This window comes from Ochlerotatus camptorhynchus, unplaced genomic scaffold, assembly GCF_037179485.1.
Source record: "Ochlerotatus camptorhynchus isolate MF236.1 unplaced genomic scaffold, CSIRO-AGI_Acam_v1.1 ptg000277l, whole genome shotgun sequence".
NCBI classification, from domain to species: domain Eukaryota; kingdom Metazoa; phylum Arthropoda; class Insecta; order Diptera; family Culicidae; genus Ochlerotatus; species Ochlerotatus camptorhynchus.
The window spans coordinates 6,685,788-6,700,786 of record NW_027040766.1 but is presented as its reverse complement, the minus strand read 5'-3'; the positions used below and the strand labels follow the sequence as shown (position 1 = coordinate 6,700,786).

Sequence of the window (14,999 nt, the reverse complement as noted above, 5' to 3'; positions counted from 1 at the left end):
CTAAAACGTCCTCCCAACTGGAACCTTATATTCCCAACTGAATGTGGCAATACATTATGCCCAGATTGATATACAATTAAAACTCGAACGGATCGGGATTTGATCCCACTACTGCATTATATTAGGAATGATAAAATTAAACGAAATGCTTTTACGAACTAATAATTACCTGTTTAATTTGACCTTGAAAGTGCAGAATATCTACACCATTCGATTGCTATTCAATTACTAATCCTCTATAGCCGTGATCGTCTAGTGGTTAGGACTCTACGTTGTGGCCGTAGTAACCCAGGTTCGAATCCTGGTCACGGCAATGGCTCGAACAGTCATTGTCACGGAGAGGTTAGATTTTTTAACAACATTGCGCAATTGCCATACGTTAGAAGCGTTAGGTTCCTCTAGTTGTCTATGGAGTACACAACTATAGAAACCTAACGCTTCTAACGTACCGCAACTGTAGGAGCGTTTACTCTACGGTTTGTATTTCACAACTGAACGCAACACGATGAAATCAAGAGCAAATTTGCATTACGTCAAATGTAACAAAGGTAAACAAAGTCGAGCTATCAGTGTCAATCGATTCTCCTGCTATTACACTATATACTGTAAAATCCAATTTTTAAATTTATTTGCCAGTCAAATTGCTTTTCGACGTAATCACCTTCCGATCAAAATAGTTTTCGATGTTACTTAAGTCACCCAAATTCTATGGAGATGCCGTTTGACTTAAGTAACAGCGCTGAGAAACCCGTGAAAAGTGTACGTTCGTCGTTTCGCTTTCTCATTATTAAAGTGAATAAATCGAACTGTTTGTTGCTAAGATGATTTCGGTGGTCCTAAAATGATGAATCAGTGTTCACTCGGCTGTCGTCGAAAGCAGGCCACTCTCGATGTGTGCTACGCGATCGTCTGTTTTCTCGGCAGCAACCATTGTGTGGTCCTCCTCATTGTTCTTCATCAGCAGTTCTTTCGGTCGATGCGTCGTCGACTTTGGAAAGCAACCGTTTCGTGATGGGTGTGTGAGTGCTGACCACGTTTTGCGTCCATTGCTGCAATGGACGCGCTCTGACCCTCGTTGGCGTACAACAATTTGCCATACAATGAAACCACTGGAAGCGGCTCCAGTTCTGATGGAGGAGGCTTTTTGGATAGCGGAAGGTAAAGTGTTTATTGTGTTGTACCTTTTGACTATAGTTTTAAGATGTATTGTATAGTGACCAAGAATCCTCGGCTCTGTAAAGTTAATTCGGTTGAGCCTTATCAAATACATTAATAATTAATAATAAATAAAATGATGAATGGGCTGCACGTAAGGAGACGCAATTGATAATTCTCCCGAATATCCTGGTAAATACACTTTGACTTAAGTAACAATAGGGGCCACCAAACGACGTATAATAACTTTTGACTCAAAAACCAGTATTTTTTAGCATGAAAGCTAGCGATTTGCATTTGTATGATTAAAACCCTGCTAAATATGTTAAACATTGCTATCACTATGAGATTATATGTGTTTACTTGGAAATAGGAATAACTTTTCGGTCATCAAAACAAAACTTTATTTTTCTCGGATTGGTGCGAATGTTACTTACGACATAATGAAAATTTGCTCTTGAAATGGAAATAAAATTCTACCGTTAAATGGTGCGCCAATGAACTTTTATAATTTCAAATGCAATTCTCTTGTATAGCAATATCACAGACAAGCAGACATAATTCTCCTACTTCTGCCGCCCTGCTAATTGGCACTCAAATTATACCACCGCTCCTCACTTTAATGTGTACACAGAAAATAAATATAATATGCATATGTTTTGTTTGCGTAATTTTTTGTTATTCACATTTTTGCCAAAATTCGGTCATTTTGGATCTTGAAAAATTCATGAATAACGTTCTTGAAGTTTATCAAAAAAATGTCGCTCAGAAACGGCATTTTTGATCGAAATGACGTCTGAAACAAAGTTGTAGCGAAAAATAATGTCCTTCTGGGAAAAATAAACAAACAATTTTTTCTTAATTCCAGAGTATCAAGCATTTACCATGTTCCACATTCATAATAATGCTGTCAAGGCTTAGTACCTTCAATTTTGTCGTATGTTCGAGAATCATGGATGTTATTCTAAGTCCATTGATTTGAAAATCTAAACTCGAGATCTCAAAGGGCAAAGGTGACTTTCCTCACCACTTGCATGGGTATGATTTTCACTCACTTCTGATGGCTCTGTCTTCGAAAGGAGATACCAAGAGCCACATGTGAAAAGGACATACAAGCTTTTTGTAAACAATCCTTTGTAGGCCATTTTCTCGCCAACCTAGGATCGCCCTCGCAAACCAACAACATCGTCGGGGAGGGGCAAGTTTTCCCTACCCGGTGATGTCAGAAGGTCACTAGAAAAGGACGTCAGAACGTTTGTTTATAAAAAAAAAATTGTATGCCTTTTCCACATGTTGTTCTTGACACTTGATTTACATGTCGTGGGAAACACTTGAGTGTCTTCGCTTAGCTCAGCTTACCTTAAACTGACTGCACATAATAAGGCATGACGCACTGAATCAACTGGATAGAGCTGGGAGTGTCGAACCATTATACAAATTTCAGTAAGCCGGCCAGGTCCTTGTAGACAGGTGGGATTGGGGATGGGGAATATCAGAGTTACCTTTGTTGGTTTGGAGACCAAGGCTGTCTCTGCGTCCCCTCAATGGTCACAAATTGTAGATTTTTTTCAGTAGGTAGGGTTCAATGGATCAGGATTCACCTTGATAAGTAATGTGATCATCGATATTTTGATGTCTGGTAATAAAATTGTGTGACCCCATTTACTGAGCATAAGCATGAGCATAATTGACCGCCCACGGTTGCTACTCTGTTATTGCCAGACCAGCTGTAATTACACAGAGAACCAATAGACGATGCTTGGGACTAGCAATCATCCTCAATGTGTAAAAACTGGTGATCCCAAACTAGGCAATACCAGCGCCGGCCGCGCCTGAACACAGGTCAAGAAAGGAAGGGATAGGAATGTGTTGACGTGACACTCGCTTTGATGGAAGCCGAGAACATCTCTGCACTTCCACGAGGAATCACTGGGAAATTGGGTAATAGAGTTGGGTTTGCAGCAGGGTTCGTTTTGGTAAACGATAAGCTGAATTGATGTCCTAACAATCATATAACGCAAAGGAGCTTGGGATTGAACCCACGGTCTTCTGCTCAGTAAGCAAAAACGTTTGCCACTAGGCAGACGAGCTCCTTTTTAATCATCGAGTTGCTGTTATTACCATGTAGTCATGTTAACAAATAAAACGATTGACGAATCTTGAATGTGGATGGGCTTGAGATTAGACTCATGATGTTCTGCTCAGTAAGCAAAACCGGTTGTTCTAAGGCCACTGAGCCCCTCATATCACATAATAGCGTTACTCAAGTTTTTATAACTATTCAAACCCGGCACCGACGACAACGAAAAGTTTTACAAAATACACGACAAACAAGCGATCTTACCATACATTTTTAATATGAAAGGATCTGGGACCGCGTTTTTCTGTTCAGTAAGCAAGCCACTGCAACCGACGATCTTTGAAATCCTTAACTTAAAGCTACGAAAGAGACCTTCATTAAGATCCATTTTCACGCGACGTTAAATGTTTCGATTTTGTCTTTACGCATGGTTCAGGTAATCATAACAAGCTATGACCGACGTGACGATTGTTTAAGACCTGGTTGAACAAGCTATTCAAATGAAATTACGTTCTCGAATTTCACTTGGCATGTAATGAACAACAGAAATACGCGATAATTTATATTTTCAGTGGTTGGTGGTTAATTTTAAATATACTAGCGGTACTGCCTACGACTACGACGGTGATTACGACAGCGACAACAGCGAATTTGTAACTTACCATTTGTCAAGGATAAACACCTTTGCCCGGCACCTCCATTGGTTCTTTATGTCCGCTATCTGTCACTGTTTGCAAAATATCTAATACCTTTGTTGTAATACTTCTCTGGGAGGAGGGTCGCATCTAGTGCTTTCCCCAGGAACCGTTCACGGCCACCAGCTATTGCCCGTCCAGTCTTGGGCGTATCCAGTGAGGCATCCTTAAGATTACTTACAATCTCTGACACTCAATTCAAATCGCAGGCACACTTACGCTATTTACAAAAAAACACACCCGTGCAAAGAAACGGATCAAATAAACGTCACTCTCGCGAATGCACACCCGTCGTCGCCGAACGGCAAAAAAAAAGCTGTGTGACCCTCAGGCATGGAAAATCATTTACATTCATTTACATTCATTTGCCCTTAACTTTTTTCATCAACAGAATTCCGTAAAATGATGTATGGAGTTTTTATAGGTTTTGTTATTAGCTACAATTTTTGGCAGGAACTTGAATCTGTATCTCTTATGCATCACGAATTAGAGCGGGAAGAACTCGTTACTGTTTTTCAGTGAATGTAAAATACATTCACTGAAAACAGTAGTGGATTCTGTTTGCTCTGGTTCGTCATGAATAAGAGATACGGATTTGGGTTTATAACAAGAGATGGAGCTAATAACAAAACCTACAAAAGCTTCATACATCATTTTGTGGAATTCTGTTGATGAAAAAAGTTAGGGGTAAATGAATGTAAATGAATGCACGAAATGAATGCAATTGATTTTCCATGCCTGGTGACCCTATTTACTCAGTAACTACTTTCTGCCCAGTTAGTAAAAATGGTTGCTAGTAGGCCACCGGGTCCTTGTATCACAACAATCCACGATCGTTTGAACCCGGTGCAATGATGCTGATCAAATTGAATGTAATTGATTTCTTGAATCATGCGGTCGTGTTTAGAAAAAAAACATAAGAATCAAGTAATCACCAGGCCCATTCACAAACCGATAAGAGCCCTATTTGCAATATAAGTGAAGACAACATATCAAGAAGACTGGCAACTCTTCCATTTTCTCATACAACCGGTATGAGACAGGCACAATCGCGTCATCTGCCTCTGTGAAGGAGGCTGGTAAGCAGAAATGTACGATACTAGGTCACCGAGCCCCTCATGACCACTATAGCTTGATCGTATGTTGGTATCACCATGTAAACTGAAACATCCGTAAAGCAAATGACAGAAGCGAAGGAATACACATTAGACTGATACAAAATTTGAAATTTTCGCTCCACAGTGTTCAAACGGTTTCAAATTGGGTCTAGTCTCCAAAAGTTTAAACTCATTTGATAAGAAACTGACTTGGCACAAACCATTTGAAGTTTATATTGAAATTACTACGGGAAAACAAAACTTTTTGTTCATTGTCTTCTAGCCTTTTACATACTGTACTGTTAACAAATTCCATTGCTATTCTTATGGGAATTTTTATCAGCTACAACTTTGCAGAAAATTCTTTTTTCAGGGAAGCGACAAATTAAATAGTAATTAATTGTTTAAGAGATTCATAGTCTTATGGCAAGATTAAGCAACTGTACTGAGGGCAACACTGTATTCTGCAGTGTGACATAGTAGCCATGATTTTTGTCCTCTATTCTACGCGCCATAAACACCAATGTTGCCTGCTGAGCAGTTGATTGAGCATAATCATAAGACATCAGTGACTTGAATCATTAATAATTTTTGTTCCTTATATTTGATCGAAAAGTGGTCTTCAACAAAGTTGTAGCTGAGCTATCATTTTCTAAAGTAGAGTGATCTAGTGAATTTTGAGATATATATGAACCGAAATTATGGTTTTTCCATAGTAATTCCCATATAAACTTCAAATGGTTTGTGCCTAGTCAGTTTCTCACTAAATGAGTTCAAATTTTTGGGATGCTAATCAGGGCCCAATTTGAACCCGTTTGAGCACTGTGGAGCGAAAATTTCAAATTTTGCATCAGTATTATACACATACAATCATGATTTTGATAATGATGATGATAATGATGCCCATGATTCCAGCAGGAGATACAACATTGTCATGTCATAAACGCATATGTGTCTCTGGTTAAAAATCTAGTAATAAAGAAGTCGAAATTACCGTGTAGTGACAAGTACAAGTAATCATTAATAGTTTATATTACTAGATTTCATACTTTTTTGCAGCGTAAAAAGCGTAAGAGTCACAGCCTTATAAAACTAATAATTGGTTACAATAAGTGTTTTGGAAAACATCATAATAACCAATAAATTTTCGTGTAAAAAAAATCCCATACTAAACAATAAGACAAAGCCAAGCATGGGATTTGAACACTGGTCCTTGGTTTGGTTTGTTTGTACCTTACTCACTACAGCAGCTCCGATTGATAATAACACCTTTCTTAATATCTGTCATGTTCTCATCAGAGATAGGAAAAACACATTCTCGTGCAACATGCAGTTAGTTTTGTAAAACAATGGCAGCACCAGCTTAGGAGGGAGAATGTCATTAAAAAGTACTATATACTCCTTGCACTTTTAAATTTGTAGAAATACATACAAAATCATCAAAATTAAAAGGCATAGCTTATAAAACTTAATACTGGTCATTATGTTTTGGAAAACATTATAATAACCAATCAATTTTAGCGGCAAACATATAGTTCAAACAAAACTAAAGCATCCGGGTATGGGATACGAATATAGGTCCTTGACGTGGTAGGTTTGTAGCTTCCGAACTAGACTAATTCCAGGAAAACTTTTCGAATACGATGAAAATCGATCGAATTTTCACTCAGTCATTAGTATACTCTTTGAATAAGTAAAATGTTCATGGATTTTACTCATATTCGCGAAGTTTTTTTCCTGGAAAAGCCCGGAAAATTCAACTCACTTTTGAGTAATTCCAGTTTTGACGAAATTCAGTCGACTCGACGGTCTTAGATATTGAAATATTTTCCTAAACTTTTTACTCCATCACACATCCCTTATTTTCCAAATCCCAATACTCACATCACAAGTCAACCTAGGTAGGGCTATTAAAATTCCAGACCCAACCGTAAGCCAAAATCCACTTGTGCCTGCTTGCATATTACCAGTGCACATGTGTTAAGTTGCCCCCCAGCCGCCTCGCCCGAACAAATCTCTACCAAGCAGTACTCCAAATGTGTCTTCATTTTCTGTGACTGCAGTTTGTCGTCTTTCTCTGTGTCGTGTGTTCCAATGTCCACTGCATACTAACCTACCGCACAGGCATGTGTGAATCGGCGCGATGCGCGCACACAGCGCCGTCTGCGGATCGAGAGCGAAATTTATTCAAATGAGGTCGACGAACCTTCGACGCGGGCAGGCAGCCAGGCAGGCAGGGCTTTCCTCACTACTAGCTGAACAGCCAGCCCGCCCTGTATGCGTGTGCAAGCAAGCGAATGGAGTGGAGGATCTACTAAGCTAGTACCTACCTACATACTTTTACGGAAAAGTAGGCAACTACTACCCTTCTCGGTGGTGGTGGTGAATCCCAATCGGGCCGCACCAAGTGAAACTGGGACTCGGAGCTGAAATATTAACGATCCTCGGAAGTAAGTTGTCGACCGGTGGTTTACGGATGAATTAATTAGCTTGTCTGTTTGACCCAGATCAACTAGGCCTAGGAGGAGGAGGGAGAGGGGGTGGGGTGGCGCTGAAGCCGTGTCGGATGCAACAGCATTCGCTAATTATTGACTTCTTGGCTCGGAATTACCGCATCTTTCCAGTGCGGTACACAAAAGCAGATTGGTGCGGCGATCAATTCAAATTTATGCAATCCCGCGCCAATATGAGTGAGTGCCTACCGCGCGTCGCCACCCGCCTGCGATAAAATCGTATCAGTCGTCAGCCCAATGGCAGCCAGTAGTGCGATGAAGTAACCGCACACGTTCACTCAAATCATTCGCTATCACTTGCATAACTCCAAATTGCACTCTGTGGAGGTAGCTTCATATTATACAGGTGTTTGAGTGGTCTCTCGCTCTCTGGTTGGTTGGCTGGCTCTCGCTACGCTACGGGTTCGAATGTGAATTGTGAACTCGAAACAACCGATAACAGAACTGCCGCGCTTTTCTGATGGATGGTTGACGTAGGTACCTATGGCTCTTTCTGTTCGATCCTGTTGTGTCACATTCGTGAAACGTTCATAATTTTACTGCGGATCATGCGTCTCCTTCTTTTGCGTCCATAGAAAGTGGTTAAATTACGCGATTGTAATCTGAAGTGAATTGATTTTTCAAAAATGCATGGAGCTTGTGGAATGGATTGAGGAACTTCTGAGGATAAATGAGCAATGTTTAGAGCTTAAATTTCCCCTCAAGAGATCTCTTGAGTTACCTTCAGAAATATCAATTGTACACTAAGGGTTGAGTTCAAGCTTTATGGGCTTATCGAAATCAGGCAGTGTTGTAAAAATGAGCTAACGAAGTGTTTCTTACGCAAAGTTTCAAAACTGCATTAGAATTTTTATCAGTTTTTAGATAAAAGAAAATCATAACTTCTTTGTCTCGTAGGAAGAGCCAGGATCAAATCTTCGGTTGTTCATTTTTTCAAGACAACCAACTCAGTCCTAGAATTAAATTTTCCTGTCATTGCAACAGTCTGAAATTCCAGAGTTTACGGGAGTCTTGGGAGTAAATATTAGCGCAGGATCGAAGTGGCTAGTTCGTCACTTATGCTGGATCCAAGAGGTTGGTCACTGGGCACACTAATTGGAATTGTTTTTCTCCAGCCCAGTGGCAGGCGCGTAGGCAACATGTTATACCATGACAGCTGGCCCAGCACAGCAAAATAAACGATTTGAGTCCGGCACATGCTGCCTACTGTCAAACGCTACTGTTGGTATAGGCCTTGTCACTGGCCTGTTTGGCTCCCATATGGTTGGAAATTGTCATGATCTTTAAAGTTACTGGCAACACTGTATTATTGCTGCGAATGCGCTACGCAACTGTCAAATCATTGTTATTGATTGATGAATTCAATGTTGGGATTCGCAACTGCAATCGCGAATGTCTGGCCAAGTCCTGCCATGGATTGCCCAAAAACCGAGTTAGACAACAATAGGACACATCTTAACCCCTGTCCGAAGCAGTAGGTACATCATTTCACGCTGCATTCATTCAATCAATAGTAAAACCAAAATATTGGTGCCTCCGAGGTGCTACCAGGCCGGCCAGAGCTGATCATTGTGAAACCGAGCTGTTATTCTTCGCCCGTCTGATCACTTCCTTCCTCGGCGCACCGGTTATTTAATCCTTCATCAGCAAACTGCAACCTCGGTCTTGGAAAATTCATCACGGTATCTGCATTATCCTCGAGGAGGGATATTAAAAAAAAGGACTCCATATTGTATGCTACGTCCATCCATAGCTTCGTATGGAAGATGACGAAATAAAGGAAAAAAAATGGACAGATCCGTGCTTTCCACTACAATTCTGTGTTGTGTTTCGGTTTACACAGTTTGAAAACGAAATTTTTATGTAGCTGGTGGATGGTGGCTTTCGATGAGTGTTGCTTCACTGGGTAAATGGTCGTCCCGGTGGTACTGGTAGTGACGGTCGTTAAATAGCAACATCGGTGAACCACCTTGTGCCACTTCGCTGCCAGATAGCCATCGTTGATCTCCGAATCCAATTTCGATCCCCGGAAGAGCTTCTCCCTCTGGCATTGATAGCGTGAGCCCATTCCAGCGATGGCAGGAAACAGTAGCAGTAAAACTCGACCGACTTCTCGCAGGAGGAAAAGGACTTACCTTACCAATCAGGCTAAGGCCTTGTTGTCCTCTGCTGTCCGAAGAAGTCGTCGCCACTCTACTCGATCCATGGCCACAGTTCGCCAGCCTCGTAGTCGATCTACCTTGCCCGCTGCGCGCGTCTTCTTCTTGTTCCTGTTGGGTCGCTTTCTAGAACCATTTTCACTGGGTCGTCGTGCGGCATTCTTACGACGTGCCCAGCCCATCGTAGTCGCCCAATTTTTGCAATGTGGACGATGGATGGTTCTCCAAGCAGCTGATGCAATTCGTGGTTCATTCACCTCCTCCACGTTCCGTCATCTATCTGCACTCCACCGTAGATGATACGCAACACCTTCCGTTCGAAAACACCAACGGTGCGTTGGTCCTCCACGAGCATAGTCCAGGTCTCGTGGCCGTAGAGGACCACCGGTCTAATCATCGTCTTGTAGACAGTCAACTTCGTGCGGCGGCGAATTTTATTCGACCGGAGCGTTCTCCGGAGTCCAAAGCAGGCACGATTTCCTGCCATAATGCGTTTTTGAATTTTCGGCGGTCACCAGTGAGCCCAAATACACGAACTCATCGACCACCTTGATTTCGTCACCGTCAATCTGAACTCGGGGTGAGAGGCTAACATTGTCTTCCCTATAACCATAGAGGAAAAGGAGGAGCTGTCAAATTAGCACCAGAGCGCCAGAGAAATTTGGCTTCACTCGAGTTGTTCGCAGATGACAAGCGTTGCAGTCCTGTGGGATCCTCCGGTAGGGCCAGTATGTCCGGTATCAGCTTGTCCAGCTGGAGTGTATCGTCTTTTTTTCTGACGAATGGCTAAGATTAAAGCCCCTAAGTAACATTGGAAGTTTTATGGAGATTTTAAAGCATGCTACAAGTCTAAAGCATGGTCTACAGAACCTTTATAAAACCGAAATTGTTACTTGGGCCCTCTAGTAACTTTGAGAACTTTAGCTAGGATCGCTTGCGGTAAATCTCGCCAAAAGTATCGGTTCGGATTCTTTGAATTTCACTGCTTGTTAGTGTTAATTACTTCAAAACAAAATAAAATACCCTTAAATTGAGCTGTCAAATTAACCGGGTTGCCAAACTTGACATTCTCCACAACCAAACAAAGTCAGTTCAATGAATGGCACACTCGGCACAGCTGCGACACACTGAGAAATAAGTTGGCGCAAAATATGTGAGTCTACCAAGTCACTCAGCACATTGTGCCGAAATTAGATTCGGCACAGCTTGGGCACATATGGTGGCACACCTTTGGCATACCTTCGGCACAATCTCGTAGGCATTGGATTGTTGTAAATATTGGAGCACTGCTGGACAACTGTCATTGAAGTTGTTCACAACATTACGTGCTGTTTGACTGTATATTCAGGAACATCCTCTAATTGAATATGTCAGAGAAACTCAGACCAGCAGTTAACTTATAGATCTAAATACGAAATGTAGGTTCTAGAGTGGGCTCAAGAGAAAGAGGCAGCTCATCAGACCCCATTAGTACCCTTAATTCACTAAAATTTCGCACACCCACCACTTCCCGCGTCATCCTCAATCCGATTTATTCTTGCGATCTCACACCAAAACATTCAAGGTGTCAGAGATACCGGGTTGCCGGGATGGGTATTTAATAAAAAATTGCAGCTTGCTCTATGACCGGCGCAGTCGGCACAACTGCGGCACACTGACAATAAAGATGACTCAAGATTGGTGTGCGGAGTGACCTACACCTTCGAGTCTACGCAGCTCTTGGCTGGATCCTTTAATGCATGAAACCCAAATATTGATTACATAACATTCTGTCAGACGGCGGCTGTTTCCAGAACTTCATTTGATGAAAAATATGAGACTTTTTTGTTTATTTGTAACTCAAATTTACTCTGAGTACAGCTGTCTTGCTGATGAAAATATTGAAATAGATTAATAAAACAGTTCTCCCAACAAATATTTCCTGTTTTCCAAAGAACTCTAAAACAGTAGGCTGTGGAATTTTTCCGTCTATAGGACAGTTGTTTATTTTATAAAGATGTCCCCAGAATGTAAGAGTAAAAAGTTAGCTGTTAGCGCCATCTATTCGGTTGAGTATCAAACTATCTGTTCATGTCAATAGATGGTCCTAATTAACGTTAAAAACTTTGCTCAAGACACCAAGTCACATAAATGCTTGTTGCTGGACGCCATTGTTGATGTTAATGGACGCCATTAAAGGCCCAAGTGCAATGACAACGTCAGCGGAAAAGCCCAATCTGGGTAAGCCTACTTGTCAGATTGAAAACTAGTTAGGCTCTGAACCATTTGGTGGATTATTTTAACTTTTGGTTAAAATTTGACAGATGGAAAGTTATCGATTAACCCTGCTATCCGAGCGTGGCTACTTCTGACAGACAAGAAGTTAAATTTTGACAACGTTGGCTAAGTCCTTCTCGAAAACCGATCGATCGACAGTACAGGGATTTTCGAACATAGAAAATAACTTTCGAAATGTCACTTTTAACCACGAGTTAAATTTAACTCGGCAAATGGTTCACAGCCTTAGAACCAAACCAACTTCGGTTAGGCATCTTGATGTCCTTTGCGTCAACTTTTAATTTGGGCCTTAAGGTGCTTCCTTGTCAAATTTGTTTTGTAATCTCATTTCGCAATCTCAAGAGCACAAATCTCAAGAGGTGTAGGGCCTATCTGAATTGGCGTTGACGAGAGCTCTGTAACTCTTTACCAGTGTTGGGAAAATATCAAAAAATCAAATCTCATCAACGCCCAAGTTCACGCTTGATTTTCGTAGACAAAAATCAACAAGCAATCTACTCCGGTTGATTTTGCAAGCTGTGATATCGCAGCTTGGAATATCAAACTAACAAAACTCACCAACTGTAAATCTCACCAAACTGTGGTGAGATTGAGTTTAATGATTTTTGCTTTACACCCGAATGCAACCGAAACTTCCAGTGAAGATTAAAAAGAGATAGCAAACTATGCTTTCTCTTTCTAAGAAAACGATGTGCAATGGAATCATTTTTGTGTCGAGTCAACTCTCAGCTTGATTGTTGCATGTTGTGAATAGTCTCGCAGTATCAAAGGAGCTTGTAAAATCAATATCAAGCATGATATTTTGTTCCCATATCACGCGTGATATTGCGAGCGCATGAGAGCGGAAAAATATCAATTGATTTCTGATTTTTCCAACACTGCTCTTTACTCTTATGGAGAAATCTCATATGAAACTGTCAGTCTATGTGTGAAACATGGTTTTCTTATTCTCTCATTCCAACGCAAAACTTCGGGACTGTTGTCAAGGCGAATAATAGAAGCAAGAGATTTCCTTTGGTTACGTCTTTTGGTCTTGGTTACGAATCTAAAAATTTTGGCTACGAAGAAAAGTTCGGAAGTATCTCGAAGACCCTCAAGTATTGCCAGTTCACAGAAATCTTGGCATTCATTGATTTTTCAGAAACAAGAAGAAGAAACAACCGCAGCTGTCATACATTCCAAACACTGACACAAAAACATATTATCAAATTACTTGTAGAATTCAAACTTTTATAAAATTCAGATCTACTCTAAATAATTTTTTCTGAGATGCGTTCTGGCACAGGATCGGGCATACTTGACACTAATATGTAATCACAATCGGACGAATTATATCTGATTCTTAAACCTAATTTTCTGATCTTTTATGTGAGGTTCTGCGGATATCAAAGAACTCTGTTTGTCCCGAATGTCAAGCATTTTACCATGAAATATATTTTGGAAGTTTGAGAGTAAAAAATATCGTTTATTGCTCGTTTAAGGACAACATGAACTGTTTTTCGATAACCCGCTAGATGGTTTGGATGGCGGCTTCAAACGTATTGAGAATAGCTGGATCGCTCAAGGATCATTATATAAACTTATCCGGTTTGCCTAGTTTAACTAAATTGTAGGCTGAAAAGTAAGACGAACTTCCGGTATATTTTTAGGCATGATCGGTGGGTTGATCGGCGGATGGATTGTTCGCTAATAATACTATGGTACTAATGGATATTTTTGGTCGCTATTGAAATTTTAGTGGATTTCTGAATTTATATATGGGCCCAAATTAGGAACATTTAGGCCGACATTACATCCATTTCCCCTATTCTGACTTTTTAAATTGCAAAGTGTGTGTGTGTGTCTGTGTGTGTCATCCTCTATCCATCACCCAGCCGGGGGCGTTGGACAAGTAGAACTGCGAATAATTTGATCAAATCTCATGCTCCGTAATGGTGCCCTTTATGTTGTGAAGACTAGTACTTCAAAAAGGGTAACTTTTGAGGCAAGACAGGGTGTCCTCAACAAGTTAAGGGCACGGTATCTCGATTTGGCTTTTGAAATTACAAAGTGTAATACGAAAAAGGACTCAACAGGGCATCACGTTAAGCCTGCGAAAATAAGATGGATGTGTTCTCGTAAAAAAAAGTACAAGGGACAGCCCTATGGGGTTGTACGCAATGGTGACTTAGGACTACGTGGTCTTATATAATAAATGTTATTTCTTAACTGCAGCAGGAGCTTGTGTTTTGTGTAGGAATAGGAATTTGAGCGGGGTTCTCTCTGTTTATACTCTTTAGTATGATTATGATTGCCTTGAAAAGAACTTTTTGATATGAATTTTAGTATGGACATGTTCAGAAATTTAACTCTTTCGGGAAATCTTGGTGGCCTTGAAAAGGGCCAATGGTAGTACAGGCCTAAAGCCTTTGGAAAATACACGTGAACGTGTAGACAACTGGATCAGCAAATTGGACCGGACAATCCCAACTTCTTCGTTTCAATGCTAGGGCACTCGCAAAAGTCTCAGCCCATCTGTTGCTGGACAGGGGTTGAACTGGTGTCTGCGACAGGTTGGAAGGCCACAGAATATCAATATCCACCCAGCTAAAGCTCCTCCCCTTTTTCGTTTTTCTCGTTAAACTCCTTCTATCAACAAGTTGGTAAATCTTAGCCTTTAGCAGAAAGATGCTTAACACTTTTTTCGGCGAATTTATGATCCTGTTTCACGTCATGGTTCTTCGCTATGCCTGTTCAGATAAATAAGTAGAGGAGAACGGTACATAACGCACCCGAGAAACATATCAACAAATAAAAAAAAATACATTTTTGAGAAAAATTGTTTAAAGATGTTATATGAAATTAAAAAAAAGTTGGGTAATTTTTTGAGAATGTATATTTTTTTCAAATAGTCTCATCCATTATCTGCAATATTGCGCAAGACACCAAACCGTTCGGGCAAACAGTTTTCGAGTAAAAATTTTCTGAAGATAAGCTTGATATTTTTAAATATGCCCTTTTTAAAAATAAGGCTGGATTCAAAA

At 40.6% G+C, this 14,999-nt stretch overlaps 1 protein-coding gene and 1 non-coding gene across 2 annotated transcripts in view; both read left to right on the top strand.

Annotated features, from left to right (window-relative positions):
• Positions 1–14,999, top strand: part of LOC135706313 (uncharacterized protein DDB_G0271670) — a 210,633-nt gene that overhangs the window by 44,780 nt on the left and 150,854 nt on the right. The gene's annotated exons all lie outside the window — the stretch shown is intronic.
• On the top strand, positions 242–313 carry TRNAH-GUG (transfer RNA histidin (anticodon GUG)). The gene has a single exon. It is a non-coding gene; the product is annotated as a tRNA-His (tRNA).